A 14,606-nucleotide genomic window follows, 5' to 3' on the forward strand; every position below is an offset into this window, starting at 1 on the left:
GCCGAATTTTGTACCGAATCGGTTGAAGAGGTGGAAAAAATAAAAAGATCGTGTTATTGGGTCAAAGGACAGCCACAGATTTATCTCATAAGTCATTATCCTTATTAAAATTCAATTCAACTTCCGAAACGTCATAAAACTGCATTGTTTCAGTTATTGCTCGTGCATTGTAAAAGTATTTTAAAATGCACATCGTCGCAAAATCTAATCTGCGTTTCAAATGCACAACTGCGACGTTATGGAATAGCAACAAAGCAACTAATATTTCGGATGTCAGCCATAGTCTTCCGCTTTTTATACCCTCAGTCTTTATGGGCAAAATGTGTCCATCGAAATAAATCTTTTACACCCCAGGTATGTTTGAACGAAATCCGTTTCAGACAATTTGGAGTCTATACTTAGTATAAGTTCGATGATGGACAATATTGGTCCACACCTTCCGGTACCTCACCCAAAAGTTAAAAATGTCACTTAAATGGTACACGGTATATCTCTTGAACGAATAAAGCAAACAATTTGATCCAAACTATGGATAATATTTTGTCCAAATTGAGTTTAACTTCTAAAATGACCCATATGCTTTCTGACGTAGTGGTCCAAAAGCTCTAATTTATACGTTTACCAACTGAAAGTACTGGGCGCGAAAAGAAAGTGGGAAGTGTTGTTTTCCTCGGGGAAAAATAATATAATGTTGTAGTCATGATTAGTCAGTGACTACGTGCTATTAAATTCTCGACACGCCCTATTCCATCTTGGAGTCATTTCCTTGTAGGATTTTTTACCTTGTGGTCATTATGTCAGAAAACAAGAACATGCCCATGTTTGAAGGAAATATTACGATGTGCAATACCAAATAAACTGCATTTAAGGAAAAATTTTGTGTGGAGGTATTCGAAGAACTGAAACGATGTAGTCATTACCTGATCTAAGCCCGAAAGAAATGCTATTTTTGGACTAAAATGTCTGAGATTTTGTTGTAGTGGTACCGGAATAAGTGGGCCGATATGGTTCATCTGTCTTAACGAAGACAAAATATTACGATTCCCAAAATTTTAACCAATCCGTTCAAGAGTTATCTTGCGGACCAGACAGACGGACGGACATGGACAAATCAACTTCAAATCGTCTGAAAAGTATTTTGTCCAAAAACGCTTGTTCCTTAGCCTAAAGGCTGAGGGTATACACATTTAGCCTTTATGTGAAGCTGGAACCAGATGTTTTAACCTCTGTAAAATTATAAATCCGCAACAAAATGCATGCTTTATGTCACGGCAGCTAATGTGAAATTGATCAAGGATTGGAAAAAATATTACGCGGACCAACATTTGGACCACATCGGCTGATCCGTTTGAGAGTTTTTCTCTAGCCAGCTAGACGTACAGGGGTAAATTGACTCCAATCTGTCTGAAAATTTTAAATTAAAAAAAATTAATTAAATTGATTTGGAATTTAAAATATAAATAAACCTGACATGTATATTTTAAGCTATCGTTGGCACCGCAAAACGCTTCTACAAAAATATGGTTTCGCAGATAGCCATTTACCTCAAGAATATGCACTATTTTTAACAACAAAAATTCCAAAGGTATTATAAGATGTGCTCTTCGAGATGAAAGAAAGTATAGTTTCACCGAGTCTTAGCAAATTCCAATCTGTTACTATTAATTCGGGGTCACATTCTACAAGTCTGGGAAAATGTAATACCTGTTATAATAGGCCAGACTTCGTTTGAGGTTACCTAATATAGAGTTATTGTATTTAGTAGTTTAAGGGCCATTATTACATCCTTTCTTTTACTAGTGGATGGAGTTTGAAAACGCAAAAAACCAATTTGGATGCACTTAAAGTGTAATTTTCACACTAAACGTTAATGCAAAGAAGGTCCTCCTTTAATATTAATCATAACTTTCAACTTCAAGTTATCCGAAACGCTATAAATCTGTACGCAAAATCCAAACTATAACAAAAGGAGAGTTGTAATAAAGGGGGGTATTTGGGTCACTTTTATAGTCTATTCTCTTATTATTTTAAACTAGAAATTTATATAAAACTCCAAAACAGCAAATTTTATTTCAAACCTTTCATTTTCTGTTAAGTAAGAGTTCATTAATGTAATTGTCTGCTTTTGTGTCCACAAATATTTATGAAGTTTCGAGCTGGTACGATTTATTTTTGTAGTCAATGTCAATATATTGATGCTCTTTTTTATTTTTTTTTATTTATTTTTTGTATAAAAAATGATAATTTGAGTTGACACTCGGATATAAATAGGATAAACCTGAACTATCTGTTTGAAATTCTTGAAAATTATTGAAATTATTTAAGAACACAATGCATGAATCTTTACCAAATATTTAAGTATCATGAAAAATATATTTCAAAACCCGGGTAACTAAAAGTTAAAAGTGACCATTAAACTAGTAGGAGGACCTTCTTTGGCATTAAGTTTTAATGTGAAAATTATATTTTTAATGCCACCAAATTGCATTATTTTACGTTTTCAAATCCATCCAAAGACTAATATTTGATATTTTATAAAATATTGTTTAAATTTATTAGCATGAAAACGGCCCAAAATGGATTTGGGCCGCCCATGGGCCGAAATGCCCAAAACGGCAACACTGCGCCGGAGTGTTCTCATCGAGTATATACGAATTGAGAACATTTCAGCTAAGGCATATTTAATAAGGTAGTTGCAACGGCATATTACCACAAATGTTGAGAAAACTAAGCAGCGCATTCGTTATTTAAACAAGCTTGAAAGATGTTTTTAAAAAATATGTACGAAAACTGATTAATACAAATTAACTTATGTATTTTAATTTGTTATTAATAAATTAATGTACTTATGATTTATTAAAGTTGTCAATAGCCTCTATAATGCCGATGCGCCGTGGCAAAACATCTGTCAAAATTTGTAAACAAGGCACAGAATAAAGATTTGTCGTGACATATTACATTTGATGCAAATTAAATTCAACGAATTTAAGTAACAATTATTATTATTATTATTATTTTGTTAATATTTAACAATTAGATGGAGAAAATTAATTACCTTAGGGCAAAATAATTGATATTTTTTAACACTTTTTACTTTTGTGTTTTGACATTTTGTAGGTGTCGCCCGTATGCAAAGTGCCTAATCTTTTCATTCAATTCCACAATGTTTTGGGGTAAATTACAATATTTTTTTGGATTTGTTTATATGAGGATGTAGATCTGGCCAAAGATTATCCATATTTTGTCTCTTATCAGAATAAATAGTTTAAAATCTATAGTAACTTTAAATAAAACTACTAACGCCATCTACCAATTTTCGAAAATTTCGAAGATACATGCTGAGAGCAAATAAATGTCTATAAATTTATTAGTCTATGACCTACAGTTGACTAAATTTAAAATAAATTTAATTTTAACTACCATAATGTCATGTTCACACGAGCGTTTCAATTACGTTGTTCGCCTGTCGAACGACGTACACGAATTAACCCGTTTCCACGACGCCATTCGTAATTAACAGAAACATAAACAAAATTACAGACTTTCAGTTATTTGTTTCCTTTTTGTTTCTGATTTTTTACGCGATTTTCAACTAATGGACAAGAAATGTGTGTGGAATTAAGAAGCAAACACAACCATATTCCTTCTGCATATATATAAAATGTTTAGTTCATTGATTTTCAATCATCTTTTTCCTTTTTTCTAACAATTTTTGTGTTTTCAACAAATTTTTCAATTTTGAATTTAGACATGTAATAATTAATTTTTTCGATAAATTCTCTCAACAACGTAGAAATATCGTCGTTCGTTCATAGAATTTTGTGTGGGGAAATAAGTAAATTATTCGTAGTTATGGGTCGAACAACGAATAGAGAACGAACGACGTACCGTGGAAACAGGCTATAACATTTTTGCCTTTATGTTATCCATGGTACAATAATACGGTAGCATTATCAAGCCAGCTGATGGTAACATAATTGGTCTGTTCCTTTACTTTTGAAAATTGTAAAACCAGCAAAAGTAGCAAAAGTTGTGAACTGCTCTCATATGAATTGTATGGTGTCAGAAGTAAAGGAACGCTTTTCGAGTAAAAAGTGGTAAAACTTGAAGATTCTTGCACGTAAAGGAACAGAGCTAATGCGTCAAAACCGATTGTTGTCATTTGAATTCGCTCTAGATACACAACGTAAATATAAACTTCAAAATGAAAAAATTAAACGTTGAAAGAAGTTTAAAAACTAATTTTGTGTTTCTGCGAAAATTTGTGAAAAAAAAACAAGGAAAATAAAATGAGAGTGTGCATCCTTTGCAAGAAGAAGGACATAACGGGTAGTGTAACATTTTTTAGTGTCCCGAAAGAGGAAAATATGAGGTCGAAGTGGAGTTCGATTTGTGGAAAATCTGTTCCGAACACTTCGACCCAAAATATATAACGGGTAAAAGTTCCAAAAGGAAGTTGCTACCTCGCGCGACTCCAGATTTCATTCAATACAAATGTGTTGTGAGTAATAAACCATCGTATACACAACATGCACATTTTATTTAAAAATAGTATATTTTTCTTTATATTCTCTTCCTGCAGCGAAGCAAAATGTAAGCACTGATCGGAGCTTTATCTCCATAGGAACTTTGCTTTGATGTCTTCAGCAATATTCAAGTTCTAAGATAGTGGAACTTAAGTGTCAAACAGACGAACTAGGAAACACTTCATCTGGCGCATCAAAATCGATGAAATATAGATAACTTTACATAATTTATGGAACTCCAGCTAGCTACCAGCTAAACTATCTGAACCAAGTAAACTTTCGCAAAAAAAAATTCGAAATAATGTGCTCAGCACATATGATGCGAAACATATACAAATTATGCAATTTTGAATGCAACATCAAGTTTATTTGAAAAGACGCTAAAGTACCCCAATTTTAATAAAATTGAATTTTAATGACAATCATCTATGTTTCTTTTTGTTTCTATTTGAACATGTAACCTGCTAATCAAGAAGACCAGCAGAACATTAAATCTGTACCAAGTAGGTGTCGACTGTGGTCATCTGATGAAGTTGAAGAAAAGAAGACTTAAAATTTCTTGCAACTTTACATTCCTTAATCATAGTTTCCAGTTTTCTATTTTACATAACTTTGAAGTAATCGATGCACATCCATGTTATCTTTAAATGCCACTGTGGATAAATGTTATTAAAATCTATTGAAATCCTAAACGAAATGTTGATTCGTGAAAACTTATGCACATTCTTTTGTTCGTTCTGTACAATACGGAAATACGGTGTGTAGGACGATAGGGTTGGACAACTTAATTACCACTCATAATTTGTCGACTGACACGTGAAGATGTTTCTTACAATGTTTTCGGAAAACTTTTAAACACACAGATCTAAGTTATACTTAAAACACATGAATACGCTCTGAGAACCTAAATTCTCTTGGAACTTGTAATTAAGTGCATGACTAAACTGTGGCTATACCAGTAGGTATGTTTGGAACGTAACACAACTATTAACGGTCTATGGAGGCTATATCTAAACATTCCACAAATCTTAACGAATGTTTACTTCTCTCACGGACCACAAAATGCAAATTTACTGTAAATACTGTCTTAAATCGGATGCGAAGACCATACCGCAATATGCATCCATATTACAATGGATCTGTAGCCCTTTCTCAATACCAACAGCACTACGGACGGATGTAAAATACAATTACGGGTTTTGGTGTACATCTAAAGAATCATTTGCCTAAAACAAATACACATATTTATTGTCATCCTTAGAACATCCACATACTCATGAGTCTTACTCCCAATGGCTGTGCCTACAAACGTTCTTTGATAAATTAACCGCCGTCTTTTTTCCAAATTAGCAATAACAGGCATTTATATTACGTATACATGCATTTTATAGAGGAAAAGAATAATGCAATAAATATATTTCATTCAATAAATACATATATATTTTGGTTTTGTTTGTTCTCCATTACGATTGAAATATAACATTTAAAAAACCGGCAATAATTTAAGGGATACAACATCAAGCAAGTAAACACACACACACTTTTATTCCAGTAAAAGCCACTTTGCACAAACACTTCCTGTACCTTAGAGAACACATCATCAGAAGAGGGACTGGAATCAACTTGTTTCGCATTTCCAAATTATGCGAAATGCAGGAAATCGTCGGGAATCAGTGTTGTAAGCTGGAATTCGTTTCTTCATTGTCGTCTGAACCTCTTCTCAGACAACGATCATGGCAAATTTGCTCGGAAAAATTGAAGTACAAGACAAATTGGAAATAAACTTCTCGGACATTTGATGATTCCACTCATCTTGATCGTGGAGGAAACCATTAATAAGATGCGTATTTTCGTGGGATTATTTCATTTACACCTCTATAAGCGAATACAGTCACAATACGTCACTTCATGCTTCATGTATCCAATACAAAAGTAATCTGCGATTTCTTTTCATCGCCAACACATACGCCCCTCGGATGTTCACATGCACATTGCCATTTATTCATTTGATCATTTGCAAATTTCCAAGAAAATATATAAATAAAATAAAACATTTTCCAACTCGACTTTGTTTATTGGTTAAATAAAATTCGCTACAAATTTAACATGTCAAGGCGAATTAATTTGTATTCGCCTCGTTTACAAATTTTGACATCTTATGTTACCAATTCGCCGATGCGGCTACCTGTGTATTTGTACCATGATGTTATCGAAAAAAATAGTAAAAATTAGTAGATTATTTGGTCTGTTCCCGTGCTGCAAGAATCTACTAATTTTTACCAATTTTTTCGATAACATAAAGGAAAAAATGTTATCGTAGTAAAAAATAGTAGCTTCTTGCAGGTCTGGAACAGAGCAATTGTTTCTAGTATTTTTTGAAACATGTCCTTTTTTAAGGCAGTTTCAGTCCCAATTTCTGTTGATGGAATTTTTGAAGGATATTAATTTGCAACGACACCAAAAGTTGTGGCTGATTCGCATTGTTCTTTTCCATAATTATTGTATGTATTTGCTCTGTTCCAGAACCTGCAAGAAGCTACTATTTTTTACTACGATAACATTTTTTCCTTTATGTTATCGAAGAAAATAGTAAAAGTTAGTAGATTCTTGCTGTACTGGAACAAACAAATTATTGGAAATATAGATAACTCCCTTAACTCGTATTTGCTTAACACTAACCCCGTTGAATCGAAGTTCCGCTTAATGGCAATTCCCGAAATTTCGTAAAATTTGCCTGGTCTTCTGAATTACGAATTATCGTCATTCTATTGTAAATCAAATTGGAATATTACTTAAATAGCTCTTGCAATAAATGAAAAATGGAACTCTGTATCATTTTAATTAATATTTTTATTCTATGTGTACATTAGGCTGATTTTATAAAACTCAAGGTAAATCTTTACATTTTATTGCAGACAATTTTTATGTAAGTTCATATGAGGATACAATTCGGAAGCCGAGCAAAATGTCATAAGTAAGCCGCTCAGTGTACACATCGATTAACTCCACAAAACAAAATGCTGAGAAATGTGATAAATATTTGTCATTTAACGGCGCTAAACTTTACTATTCAAGAAATTTTGTATAAATATAAAAATATATGACTATAACAACGGCTTTGACTATAAGCTTTTTCGGCGGAATTAGCATCTGTATGTATCCGAGAATGCTTGTCAAGTCCTGATGATGTGGTAAATCCTTGATTACATATTTTACAGATATACTCTATATCTAAAGATGAAGGATGTTTTTTTTCTAATATGATTCTGTAGACGGTATTTTCTTGTAAAAGAACTATCACATAGTTCACAATTATATCTAGTATGTATTTGAGTGGAATCAGCTTCTCGATGTACCCGAACATAATGTATTTCAAGGCCTTGTTCTGTTGCAAATCTTCCATTACATATTTCACAAATATACTAGGCATCTATAGACGAAGGATGTTTTTTCATCATATGTCTTTTTAGATTTCTCTTTTCTCTAAAAGAGTTATGACATAGTTCACATCTATATTTATTTGTTATTTGAGTGGAATTAGCTTCTGGATGCATACGACGTATATGCTGATCAAGACCTGATGGTGTGGGAAATCTTTGATTACATATTTCACAGATATTCTCTGCATTTATAGACGAAGGATGTTGTTTCATCATATGGCTATGTAGACTCTTCTTTTCTCTATAAGAATTATCACACAGTTCACATTTATATTTATTTTTTATTTGAGTGGATTTAGCTTCTGGATGCATACAACGTATATGCTTATCAAGACCTGATGGTGTGGGCAATTTTTGATTACATATTTTGCAGATATACTCTGTATCAATAGACGTAGGATGTTTTTTTCTTATATGTAAAAGGAGAGTACTAGCTTCCCTATAACAAGTACCACATATTTCACATTTATGTTCAGTAGGTGTATGAGTTTCTGGATGCGTCCTGTGAGAATGTCTGTCGAGACCCGTTTTTGTTGTAAATCTTTGATTACAAATTTCGCAGATATATTCGGCGTTTACTGACAAAGGATGTTTTTTTCTCATATGACTCCGTAGAGTATAATATTCTGTAAAACAAATACCACATATTTCACACTTATTTTTAGTAGGTCTTTGATGCGACCGTTTAGAATGTACATCAAGGCCTTGTTGTGTGCTAAATCTATGATTGCATATTTCGCAGATATACTCGGTGGTATCTATAGACGAAGGATGTTTTCTTCTCATATGATTACGTAGAATATAATTTTCTGTAAAATAAATACCACATACTTCACATTTATGTTCAGTAGGTGTTTTAGTTTCTGGATGCATCTTGGAAGAATGCACATCAAGGCCTTGTTGTGTGGGAAGCCTTTGGTTACAAATTTCACAGATATACTCTGAATCTATAGACGAAGGATGTTTTTTTCTTATATGTAACTGGAGAGTATAATATCCCCTATAACAACGACCACATAGTTCACATTTATGTTCAGCAGGTGTTTGAGCTACACTAGAAGATGAAATGACAAATATATCTTTATTATCACTGGCGATAGTGTCTGTGTCACCATTGATATCAAGGCCTTTACTATCATCATCATCTGTGTCCACATCCATTATTTCTAATTTGGGTAAGGATATCTGATGAGTTGTTGCACTAGTTAGATGCTGTTGTGTAACATGTTGATGGTGTATTTCATCATGGGTTATCGCTTCCGTATCATCATTAGATTTCCTTGTGAGTGATGAGTAGATGCTAGTTGAATCCTCTGGCAAAAATTCGTCCATTTCTTCCACGTCTTCTTTTTTGATTATACCAATTGTGGATATATCGACATTCTCTGGTAAAAATTCTTCCATTTTATCCAAGTCTATTTCACCTTGTTTTATATCATTTCCCATATTTGTAAAATGTTTAAGTTTTGTTGTATTGTAGCCTAGTGTATTTGTATCATTGTTAGAATTTTCTTCATTGACAAAGGGTTCAGTTTTTATGGCAAAATTTTCCGACATTTTGACTTGGAATATTTTAGTTATCAATTAAGCAAAATCAGTAGGCCTATTCTGTAACTTTTATCGATTGAAAAGTTGTTAAAATTTCTTTTGTTTTTGTAGCAACTACAAAACAAACAAATGAAATTGTTGTAAAATAAACAATGAGTAAAGTTGTTAAAAAGTTACAGAATAGGGGGGCTGATCTTACTACAATGTATTTAGAGCTGTAAAATAGAAACAAAAATTACATATGTAATTACTTTTAAGTTTTTTAACAACATTAAATTTATTTCGTAATTTTTTAAATAAAATTTGAAGCCCTCTTTATTCATTCTCACGGTCAAAATCGTTTAAGTACTGTATGGTACCAACCAAAGGTGCCAGATTCCTTTAGTACGTATTTCTTTAACTTTTCTATCAAAGATTTATAATATTATAATTTAATAATAGTCTTTTATTTATTAATACAAAGTTGAGTTAATATTTACGAACTGATATACTACATATGTTCACATCTTTTATTATATTCAATGAATTCACTTTTCAAAAGTAGCAAAACGCAATGTTATAATGACAAACACAACTGCCTTTTTTCTATTTTTTTTTTAACTTCTCGTTACCATCCACAAACAGTGTGGACAGTGTGGGACGTTTTTGACATTTTACAAGATTTCTTTGTTAGACAGACTCTTCCTTTTTAAGGGTAAATTAATATGTGTACCTTGAGTTAGACGTGAGCTAATGGATATTGTTTAATTAAACTTATTTATTGTGAATTCTTATCTATTGTTAATTGTTGTTGTCGTTTTAACAAGAGACCATGGTCGGTACAATTACCAGGTAGATGTATTAGCCAACAACTACAACAAAAACCAGTTCATTACTGTGAAATGTCCAAAATGTTTTCCAATAATTAAGCGATTCACATATTTTTTTCAACAACATTTTATTAGGCAGTTATTAATAAACACATTGTTAAAAAACGATCAAAAATTCACAATTTTTATTTTAAATTAATGTTTTGTTATTTCATGTTTTCAATTACAACAACTTTTTTGACAGCTCACAGTAAATCAGCTGGGCTGATGCGGGTACCTGTATGATTGTGCCATGTAAGAGACCCAAGTCGTGTCAACACTGTTGAAAAACAACATAGTAAAGCTTCGTTTCAGTAATATTTTAATGATGAAAGTCTCAAAAGAGCAAACTGTCGAAAATGAGTCCAACACACACATTTTTCCAAAATGTACGGGAACGAAAAAATGGCAGAAACGTCAAAAAATCTGGAACAAATGTCAAAGTCGGCGTGTCAGCGAATCAGAAGCCGGCAAACATGTTGCACATTTTTGCTCGCTCAAATTTGTCGTGTAAAAGGTTTCTAAGGAGAAAGCTATTCAGCGCCATTCTTGTTCAAAGAGAAGTAAACATTTTGAAACTTTTTGGTGTACGGGAACGCATTTCGGGGAAAACTGTTCAAAATGTGTAAAATGTGTAAAAACTTTTAGTTCTGGAACGAACCTTAAAAGTGAGAGAGTATTGGAGTATTGTGCATGGCACAATCAGTAAGGTAGATGCATAAGCCCAGCTGATCGAATTTGAAATAAGTTGTTGTAGTTTGTATTATGTCTGTTCGATAACTTCGCAAGTAAAAAGTACTTGAATTTTACTCTCTCGAAACTAAACATTTGCAGAATGCTATCGAACAACAATTTGCAATCATTTACAAGAAGACAGCTGCATTAAGTTCACCTTAATCGCGTGTTTTATTCACTTTTATTCACAAACGACTTTATTTTCTAAGCACACAACTTTTCTTTTTTAGTTAGCGATCAGAATTACAACTGACTGACAGCCATACAATTCTCTGGTTCTTATGCAGAATTCCCTCTCGTCGTCGATGTTTCTAGAAGGAAGATTTGGTAACATATCGAATATCAACAATTCATTAGTGCAGGAAATACACACATTTGAAAAATACCTAAATTTAGTCAATAAATTACTACCTAATACCTAACAATCAGGTAGAAAACTGTTGCATTAGGCAGATTTTGCAACCGTTGGCATTTTAAAATACTTTAAAATTGCACGATAAACAACTGAAACAACGCAATTTTATGACGTTTTAGATGTCAACGTTAAACGACGATTAGAAATGTTTTTGTTTCTTTGGTGACATATTTTAACTTCTTCGATTCTGTTATGTTGGGTAAATATTATTAAAAGTTGTTCTTTGGTTTCATTACTTTCATTGTTCTCAATTTTATTATTTTACCGAGACGCTAGATATAGCTTCGTTCCAGAACTAAAAAGTTTTTACACATTTTGAACATTTTTCACCGAAATGCGTTCCCGTACACCAAAAAAGTTGCAAAATGTGCACTTCTCTTTGAACGAAAATGGCGCTGAATGGCTCTCTCTTTAGAAACCTTTTACACGACAAATTTGAGCGAGCAGAAATGTGCTACATGTTTGCCGGCGTCCGATTGGCTGACACGCCGACTTTGAAATTTGTTCCCGTTTTTTTTTTTTGACGTTTCTGCCATTTTTCCGTTTCCGTACATTTTGGAAAAATGTGTGTGTTTGACTCATTTTTAAAAGATTGATCTTTTGACACTTTTATCATTAAAAAAGTACTGGAACGAATCTTATATTAGTTATTATATTTTGCCTTTTCGGCCTCGTCGGTAATTCAAAGTCATATAAATCTTCATTTTTGATTGGCCACGTCACAAGACAAGTATATTTTGAAAGATTCTCGTTACAAAACTTAACATTTCAAATGTTTGAAGCCATTTCTATGTTGTTCTAGCATAGACTAATGAACATACAGACGACAGATCACTCAATTTTTCCGCGGTCAAGTCACTCAAACCCGAAGACGATTTTTGCGGAAAATGACAATATTTTCATGGATATTTTTATCTGATGATATAGTTCCCCCCATCAAAAACTAACCCCATGTAGTCTTTTGCCAGAACAAAATGTTTATTAACTTGTATTTTTTGGCATTTTATTTTGAGTTTCTTTTTCACACCTTGAAAAATATTGCACAGTCTTCTGACAAATAGCAGTTTAGGAAACTCTGTTTTTACTAAGGCAGTTTGCGGCGCCCACTGTAGCTTGAAAACGAATATACCGATCAGTAGTGGAATTCTGTACAACATTTTTTGACTTATCGACAAAAATCGATAAAATTAAAATGCTTATAATTTCGGTAACTAACGAATTTATTCGGTAAGCTAACAATCAAAATAAAGCTTTCGCTAAGTCGTACCTATAGCAATAGTGTTGTCAACTTTTTTGATACTTTTCATTCATAATTTTGCGTTTTAATGGTACCGATTTTTGTCGGTAACTCAAAAAATTAGTTACAGAATTCCACTGCAGTATGTGTTTTTGTGGGATCATTGGGAACCTAATAAGCGAAGCGGAATTAAAAATAACAATTTTTAAAAAAATGTGAACTGTCAAAGTCAAAATTTCGATTTTAACTAAAAAAATTGATAGCACTTACGCCATAAATCAAAATTTTCTTTTTTACCTTTTTCGAGTTACCGGACACCGCATTTCAAAAGGCCATTTTGAGAAAACCGCGTTTCAAACTTCGATGTTACATACAAATCACAATGATTTTTTTCTTTCTATTGCTCATATTTTTAAAATGAGCCAATAAAAAATTTTCGATTTTTTAAAATTTGTAAGTGGTTTTATACCCCGTTTATATATAACCGGATTTAACAAACCGACTGGGTTTTAAATGTCAATTCCATTGCTTATATCTGAAACAAATCCTTATAAAGAAGGTTAACCGTGCAAAAAACTCTAATATAAACAGCATATTAACCCCTTAATGTACTACTATACTATTATTGCAACTACCTTGTTAATTGTGCCTTGCTTCGAATTATTCAATTCAATTTCTCACATTGTGAAACACTGTCAGAGGAAACCAACATACACACACTCTTATTACAATCCACAAACTGTGGAGGTGTTTTTGACATTTGACATGATTTCTTTGGTAGACTTTTCCTTTTTTAAGGGGTAACACACTAACAGAAACATTTCAATTTACCTTGAATTTGATGTGAGTTGAGGAATATTGTTTAATAACACTTACTTATTGTTAATTTATTATATTTTGTTATAAACGTCAACAAAAAATTAAAAGTAAATACGCGTAGGTACAAAGTGAAGAATGGTGCCGTACAAACTAAGTTCTGTTGTCGTTTTAACAAGAGACCCAAGTTGTGTTAACAGCTGTTGACTAAGTGAGAGCGTGGCATTGGAGTCTGAGAGGCTCTCAGTGAGAGCTTATATTGTTGTTTTTGTGCATGGCACAATTGCTAGAGTTGACTATCTAGTTCAATTGCCACCGGTAATTTCTTTGACAAATCTGCGTTTAATAAATTTCGCACGTTGGTTTTTATGATATTACTCATTCGTTTTTGAACGAGGACAGTGATCCGGTTCGTTCAATTGAACGAGATTGCCCAATTCTATTGTCAAATATTGGGTTATCGAACAGACCTAATGTTAAAATAAAAACAGGTACATTTAAAAAGGTAGATGCAGCGGCGTATTACCACCACTACCTACACAGATTTGACGGAATATGATCTATCAAAATTTGTTAACAAGACAAATTAAATTCAACGAATGCGATTTCAACTGTCAATTCCATTGCTTAAATGTCATATTAAATCCAATGGATTTCAGATGAGTTTTAATTGGACGTATAAGAAAGAAATTTACAGCTGAAATCCAATCGATTTCATAAATGTAAACATACTATAAGCAATAATTAAATTATTTAATAGTTAACAATTGAAATAGTTGTCGGTGGGGAAAAATAATTATTTTATGGCAAAATAATTGATATTTTATATCCAAGAAAATATTGCAATTTTCCCCAAAAATCGTCTTCGAACTTTTTTGAGTTTTCGCGTTTGAGTGAAATGGTCGCGGAAAAATTTAGTGATCCGTCGTCTGTATGTTCATTAGTCTATAATATGACATAAAATAGGGAGCGAGAGGACTATCCAGTGCCACTTTTTTTAAGAGAAGTGCAATTTTCCTAGTTTTTGGAGTACGGTAATAC

At 32.6% G+C, this 14,606-nt stretch overlaps 4 protein-coding genes across 11 annotated transcripts in view; 1 reads left to right on the forward strand and 3 right to left on the reverse strand.

Annotated features, from left to right (window-relative positions):
- The window catches only part of LOC141403791 (uncharacterized), a 50,081-nt gene extending 36,372 nt beyond the window's left edge, over positions 1–13,709 (reverse strand). Inside the window, exon 1 of the mRNA XM_073986759.1 lies at positions 13,626–13,709. The gene's annotated coding sequence lies outside the window, so the exon portion shown is untranslated. The remainder of the gene's footprint in view (positions 1–13,625) is intronic.
- Positions 1–14,606, forward strand: part of LOC141403759 (uncharacterized) — a 567,712-nt gene that overhangs the window by 375,217 nt on the left and 177,889 nt on the right. The window lies entirely within an intron of this gene.
- The window catches only part of LOC141403800 (uncharacterized), a 40,215-nt gene that overhangs the window by 17,303 nt on the left and 8,306 nt on the right, over positions 1–14,606 (reverse strand). The gene's annotated exons all lie outside the window — the stretch shown is intronic.
- Positions 1–14,606, reverse strand: part of LOC141403762 (uncharacterized) — a 43,009-nt gene that overhangs the window by 9,993 nt on the left and 18,410 nt on the right. The window contains exon 1 of one of the 2 annotated variants that reach the window (XM_073986687.1): positions 13,581–13,725. The exons of the other annotated variant lie outside the window; for it this stretch is intronic. The gene's annotated coding sequence lies outside the window, so the exon portion shown is untranslated. Of the gene's footprint in view, positions 1–13,580; positions 13,726–14,606 lie in introns of those variants that run through there. 2 annotated transcript variants of the gene reach the window in all.

This window comes from Musca autumnalis, unplaced genomic scaffold (assembly GCF_047663935.1).
Source record: "Musca autumnalis isolate F117 unplaced genomic scaffold, ASM4766393v1 scaffold_4, whole genome shotgun sequence".
NCBI lineage: Eukaryota > Metazoa > Arthropoda > Insecta > Diptera > Muscidae > Musca > Musca autumnalis.